This window comes from Trichechus manatus, unplaced genomic scaffold, assembly GCF_000243295.1.
Source record: "Trichechus manatus latirostris isolate Lorelei unplaced genomic scaffold, TriManLat1.0 scaffold00037, whole genome shotgun sequence".
NCBI lineage: Eukaryota > Metazoa > Chordata > Mammalia > Sirenia > Trichechidae > Trichechus > Trichechus manatus.
Genome location: NW_004443973.1, coordinates 7,093,290 through 7,101,103, shown reverse-complemented (window position 1 = coordinate 7,101,103; position 7,814 = coordinate 7,093,290).

The following is a 7,814-nucleotide window of genomic DNA, read 5'->3' as shown; positions in this document are numbered from 1 at the left end:
ATGCTGAGCCTGCTCTTCTCTTTCGGTTGTCTAACTCCAGGTCTTTACACGTGTCATTATAATACTTTACTTTGTCTTCTTGAGCTGCCCTTTGAAATTGTCGGTTAGGCTCTTTTACTTCATCCTTTCTTCCTTTTGCTTTAGTTACTTTACATTCAAGAGCAACTTTCAGAGTCTCTTCTGACATCTGTTTTGGTCTTTTCTTATTAGCCATAAGCAAATGACTTAGCTTCTCTGAACCATAGTGTTCTGACCTCTAAGATGGAGATAATAAACCCTATCTATGGTCAATAAAAGGAGCCTTGGTGGTGCAGTGGTTTAGCACTCGGCTGCTAACCTAAAGGTCGGTGGTTGGAACCCACCAGCCGATCCACTGGAAAAAAACATCCTCTACTGGAGAAAGATGTAGCAGTCTGCTTCCATAAAGATTTGCATCCCTGGAAACCCTATCAGGTAATTAATATCCTGTCCTATAGGGTCACTACGAGTTGGAATCAACTCGACAGCAATTGGTTTGTGGTCAGTAAAAGGTCCCTGGGCGGTGCAAGCGGTTTGGGCTTGGCTGCTAATCTTTGGTTGGCAGTTCGAATCCACCAGTGGCACCTCAGAAGAAAAGTCTGGCAATCTACTTCCCTAAGATTACAGCCATTGAATACCCTATGGAGTGCAGTTCTACCCTGAAACACATAGGGTTGCCATAAGTCTGAATCAATTTGGCAACAGGATGATTAATAAAAGGATTAACTAAAACAATGTATGCAAACACCTTTGGCAATTTGTTGTTATTGTTACTTGTCATCTAGTCTATTTTGATTCATGCTACCCGTATTTGCAGAGTAGAACTGTTCCATAGGGTTTTCAAGGCAGATTGCCAGGCCTGTGTTTCGAGGTGCCTCTGGGTGGGTTCGAACTGCCAACTTTTCAGATAGTAGTCGAGTACTTAACCATTTGCACCACCCACAGGCTCCTTTGGCAACTAAAAACCCATCGTCACCAAGTTGATTCCGACTCATTGCAACCCTACAGGACAGAGTAGTACTGCCCCATAGGGTTTCCAAGGAGCGGCTGGTGGATTCGAACTGCTGACCTTTTGGTTAGCAGCCACGCTATTAACCACTGCACTAACAGGGCTCCCATTTGGCAACTAGTGGGCTCTTAATCTGCATTTTCACACCACCTCCTACCTTCTAAATATAGGTGGAATGGAAGGACACAATGTTTCAAACTTGTTAGTTTGTTTCCTAGAAATTCAAGCTCACAGCACAGTAAATTGCCCAGAATCTAACACTGGAATTAGATTAGTGAGCCAGGAATGGGACGATATATGCTATGTTCCTAACCCGGGAATTCCTTGACTCTATGGAAACAGGGTTTCAGAGGAACAAGCAAGAAATCTAAATTTTAGATTTTTTTTTTTTTTAATTACTTAGAAATCTAATGTTATGAACACATTTTAGAAACAACCTTTGCTCCACATATGGGATACTTTGATGACACCCTGGGACTTGGCTCATTCTATCCTATAAAGAAATGTATCGGCTAAAATGTGATGCTCTTGACAACTAAAAATACCCTGGTTTCTGTCCCTTCCATCACTATGCTGAAAGACTCCTTTCGGTTCTCAAAGGTGTGTGGTCACTGACATATGAACAAACCTGAAGTGTCTGACATGGAGCTTTAGACTAAGGACTTCGTAGTCGACCTGGTGCCTTGATAATCAGAGCACTATAAATATTTAACAAAGACATTATAGAAGGAAATCTTTTGGTATCAAATAGCATAAAGAATGTCCAAAATTTATTGTAAGACTTTTAAGTAAGCTTTTCAGATTTTTCTACATGAGAAAATTCCAACATCAATGATATTGTCTATTTGGCACTCTGCTAATTAGGAATGAAGGAGAATCACCTCAAAGTTGGTTTCATTTGCTGTAATAGAAACCATAAACATGATCATTTTTTCATTTCATATCTCTGAAGATGATGATTCAAGTAATGCAAAATTAAAATAAAAATCTATCCTGAACAAATACTCAAGTAAAAATGATGGTGCAGATTAATAAAGCTTCACTGATAAAGATGAAGTTTCATTTCTTCTCTAAAAAGTGCTTCCTTTTATGTAGTCCCAGATTCTCTTGTTCGTTTTTGTCACCTCAAAACTATACTACATCAATAATTAGAAGAATAAAATATTGTATAAATTAACAAGGGATTTGGGCTACATAATTTCTGAGGTTCCTTCCAGATCTAATAATTGAAATTCTATTATAATAAAAATTCATGAATAATATAAAGAGGATTAGAGAAGAAAAACACCATGATAGCAACAATGAAATACTTGAGGTGTACAATCTTTTCCAGCTATACAATCAGGCAATTCTTCTTTGGTGGATTTGAATTTACATGAAACTTCATTATTGTAAAGTGAATTATAGTAACTCAAAGGAACTGAGGTCCCTGAGAGAGTAAGCAGCATGCTCAAAGTTACATGGCAATCCAGTAAAAATTTATTGAAATTATCAAATGTAACAGAGGAAAATCTTTAAATAACCTCATTATATTTGTCTTTTCTGTTAATACAAGCTGTTTGCTAAATAGCATTTTTGAAAAATAAATGAATTTAGAAGCACAGTGACAGGAAGTCCAGCTCCATCTCCAGCGAGCTCTATGACATTAAATCACTGGCTTCCCTTGTCTGTGCTTCTGTAAAAGTATGGAATTGAAGTAAAAAACCTGTGAAGCTCCTTCCAGCTCTAAAATTCTACAGTCACCACTGAGGGTTTGATTCTTTTGACATTTCTAAGTGTTTTCAAAAGTTTTGCTTTATCAAATGCCTCTCTGGCAGATCTATGACTACAATTAGAAAATCAGCATTTACATTTGTCTGAGTGAAAATAAAGAAGAAAAGACACATAGAAATAGATACACTTTGAGGTATTTAATGCTAAATGATTTTTTTAATAAGATCCTTGGGTCACTACTTAGGTGTACATTTACTGCTCTATTTTTTAAGAATAATACTTTCAGCTTTTTAAATTATCTTATACCCAATAGTAATAGTTAGTGATTAACGAAGAATTTGAATGTGAAATAACATTAATGAAGTAATATATAAATTTTATTTCCAGAAGTCTTAAAACTGCTTTAAACCTAAATCACTGCATATTAGCATATTTATAATTATCTTTTTTATATGGTTCATATGATATCTGATTTAAGAGACATTTCACCAAGAAATAATTAATTTGCTGAAAAAAAGTACAGTAGGAATATAATTACAACATGTAGATAATTAAAATAATGAATATTGAAGAAATGGATATAAATGGAAAAGAAATCATCTGATTTTACTAGTATACTTACTGAACATTGTTTAAAATATTGTAACTACAATTTTAAAAGACCGTAGCAGTATTGAACTTCACAGAGTTCACAGCTGATATTGTACTCTTGCAGTAAACACACAGCATATGCTAGTTAGCACACTCTATGAATAAGCTATGGGATGTCAACAAAACCACAGATTTATTATCATTATAAAGTTCAATGTCGTTTGCCCTACCAAATGGAGATTTTTTGCCTATTATTTCTTTATTAAAAAAAAGACATTTGAGATTCTATCTACTTTGTCCCTATAACCCTGTATGTTGTCTCTGCTGTTATGTCAGATTTCTCACTAGTAGACCTGTTTTGTTCTCGTGTTTACTTCCAAGAACAATCTGAACTGCACTTTGTTTTCTACTTGCAGTTCTGTGATTGCCATCATTACTGCAAGGAACTAATCAAAAGAATAGATTTTCTCATATAAAGCAACAGAATAACATTGTTTGGATTTAATATTGCTATATTGTAAAAAAAAAAAAAAAAAAATCATTAACTCAGTGTCTTAGTCATCTAGTGCTGCCATAACAGAAATACCACAAGGGGATGGTTTTCACGAAGAGAAGTTTATTTCCTCACAGTAAAGTAGGCTAAAAGTCCAAATTCAGGGCGTCAGCTCCAGGGGAAGGCTTTTTCTCTCTGTCGGCCTTCTTCTCTTCAGTGTTCCCCCGGACTAGGAGCTTCTCGGCGCAGGGACCCCGGTCCAAAGGACGCGCTCTGCTCCTGACACTGCTTTCTTGATGGTATGAGGTCCCCCGGTCTCACTGCTCACTTCTGTCTTTTATACCTCAAGAGATTGCCTCAGGATACAATCCAGTCTTGTAGATCCAGTCCCGCCTTACTAACACAACTGCCACCCATCCTCCCTCATTAACATCACAGAGGCAAGTTTACAACATACAGGAAGATCACACAGTACCAGGAATCATGGCCTAGCCAAATTGCTACACACATTTTTTGGGGGACATAATGCAAACCATGACACTCAGGCTTCACCCCATTTATGTCTGCCATTTCCTATGGACTTAAGGTTATTTTCATTTCATGAACGATAACATACTAAAAGCCAGTGTCTTAGTCATCTAGTGCTGCTATCACAGAAATACCACACATGGATGGTTCTAACAAAGAGAAGTTTATTTCCTTACAGTAAAGTAGGCTAAAAGTCCAAATTCAGGGCGTCAGCTCCAGGGGAAGGCTTTCTCTCTCTGTCAGCCTTCTCATCAATGTTCCCCCGGACTAGGAGCTTCTCCGTGCAGGGACCCTGGGTCCAAAGGACACACTCTGCTCCTGGCACTGCTTTCTTGGTGGTATGAGGTCCCCCTGTCTCTCTGCTCACTTCTGTCTTTTATATCTCAAGAGATTGCCTCAGGACACAATCCAATCTTTTAGACTGAGTCCTGCCTTACTAACACAACTGCCACCCATCCTCCCTCATTGACATCATAGAGGCAGGATTTACAATATATAGGAAAATCACACCGTACCAGGAATCATGGCCCAGCCAAAATGACACACACATTTTGGGGGGGCCATAATTTAATCCATGACAACCAGGCACTCATCTGTTAACTTCTGAAAGGATTGTAAATGATCGCCATCTACATCAAGCTACCTTTACATCTACAAAAAAAACCAAAAACTTGTTCCGTCAAGTCAATTCTGACTCATAGTCAGAGTAGTACTCTCCTGCAGGGTTTCCAAGGAGCAGCTGGTGGATTCAAACTGCCGACATATTTGGTTAGCAGCCAAACTCTTAACCACTGTGCTACCAGGGCTCCTTACATCTATAGAGAACCACTAAATGTCTATTTTCTGAGTCCAAGTAAACCCCTTGTACTTTCATTTTTTTTCAGCCATTTTCTCCATTTTGTTCTACGAGTCATAATAATAACAATATTAATATACAATCGCTAACTTCTTTGAGTTTTTACTACGTGCCATGTTTTAATTCATTTAATCCTTATAAATGCCTGTGAGGAAGGTATTATTATTATTGTTCCCTTTCATACATGAGCGATTAAGTAACTTGCTACAGAGATAGCAAGGGGGTCATGCTGAGGTCCAAATCTGGACAGTCTGGCTCCCAAACCCTTCCTCTAAACCACTATATTATACAGCCCCTGTGTCCACGTGGCATAAATTGAAGGTTAGAGTAAAACAGAGTCCTCTCTAAAACTTAAGGTGTCAGAGATGTGCCGATCCCAAAGTGCACACCTTTAGAGGCTGCTACTCACTGGAGCCAGATCCCTCAGCAGGTGACATGTCTGCAGGAAAGGCTCTGGTTAAGGCCTTTCCTGACTCCTCTTAGCCTTACCCTTCAGGCTCTTCTAGCAACATGAAGAAGAGAGATTATCAGTCAGATTCTCTTCCCTTTGGGGGCTTATTTTCTGAAGGAAGAAGCTATTTCCTATATAGTTTGTAGTATAGAGACGGTAAGACCAATCTTAGCCAAAATTACAAGATACAGAAAGTTTCTTTGTTACTTTCCGGCTCCCAGAACCCATTTCCCAACCTCCTGATATACTCAGAATCCAACCTACTGTTTTTACCACAATTTAAAAAATTTTATTGTGGTTAAAGAGGAGCCCTGGTGGTATAATGGTCAAAGTGCTTGGTTGCTAAGCAAAAACTTGGTGGTTCAAACCCACCAGTTGCTCTGAGGGAGAAAGATATGGCAATCTGCCTTGGAAACACTATCGGGCAGTTCTACCCTGTCTTATAGGGTCGCTATGAGTGGAGATTGACTTGACAGCAATGGGTTTGAGTTTTTTTTTTTTTTTTTTGCAGTTAGATATGGCCATGTGACTAAATTTTGGCCAATGGGATGTAAACATACATTGTGCAATTTGCAGGAAGTGTCCTTAAAGAAAGGTGAGGCACCCTTAGTTCTCCCTTTCCTTCTTCCTGCTGGCTGGAATGTAGACTTAATCGTTGGCACTCAACATTTCAGCAGCCATCTTGGATAAGGAAGTATCCTTAAGAATACAGCACAGCAGACAAAAGAGCCTAAGTCTTTAACACCATGGAATGTAATATAAATGTAATAAAACCTGCACAAGTCAGAACCTGTGTAAGGAGGAAACCGGTCAGAGAAGGAAAACTTAAATATTTTCTACTAATAGAGAGCAAAAGAAAAGTGGTATGACTGTACCCTGTCCAAGGCAGAAAACTTGCAAGAAAAACAAGGCAGTCCGGAGCATTCTGGCTCTCACAGGTATCACCGTACCTGCCTTGGACTGACAACCTCGTGGAGGGAAAAGACTTCCTGAATATGACAGAGGAATTTCTACCTTATTTAAGTCACTATTATATGGAGTATTTTTGTTACTTGCAAATTTAGCCTATTTCACCTTTCTGCTATTGAGCAGCAAAACTGTGGCTTTGCTAACATAAACAGAAGAGTATCTATCCTCTGTATACTAGAGAACATTGTGAGCTGGGCCCTAGTGGTTCGCTGGTGGTGAAGGAATTTGGAAAATACTTGCCTTTGATAAGAACTTAGCTTGTAAGTTTACTGACTTATGCATGCTATTTTGCTTTCAGAAGCTTTATATTGCCTAGCTTTTTCTTCTTGCATCCTTTCCATTTTAAATCCTAATTTCCCAGTTCTGCCAGTCAGATTGACATCTATGCCAACTAGAGAAAAGATTGTGTACTAAGAAAAGCGAAAGAGAAAGTCACAATAATGGTTTTCAAAATATTACCCAGTCACAATAACCTGAAGGAAAACAGCTCAGTCTCATTTCTACACATCTGTAAGCTGTTTCCCATTCATGCAGCAACCAAAGTCTCTTTAAAAAATATCAGAAAAAAAGCCTATTAAAGGAATAGAGATGATGATGCTCACCCCTAAAGACTTACAATAATCTCTGCCTCTTCCTACACCTACTTCTTTTTATTCTTCTTTCTAATTTTTATGTAAATGTTTGGAGGTTAAAGAATGTGCCTATTATATGCTGCAACAGCAATCAGCATATTTTGCTTGCTTAGCAGAAAATCTGTAAATAAGAGCACTTTTCTTAGTACATAGTTTCTTCCATTTATAGTTAATGACATAAGGCAGGAGTACTAACTTCTTTTTTTTTTTTTTTTAATTGTACTTCAGATGAAGGTTTACAGAACAAATAATTTCTCATTAAAAAGTCAGTACACATATCCGTTTTATGACATTGGTTGACAACCCCATGACATGTCAACACCCTCCCTTCTCGATCCTGGAGGACCCTTTTTCTCGGTGAAAATATACATAGCCAAAGTTACACAGTTTCAAAAGTTTCAACATGTACAATTTAGTGACATCGATTACATCATTTCAGTTGTGCTGCTGTTCTCACTATCCTTTTCAAATTATTCCATCACCATTATCTTCAACTCACTGCCCCGTAGGCTTCCCATCAAACCTTTTGAGTTGCTGTTGTCAATTTGATCTCA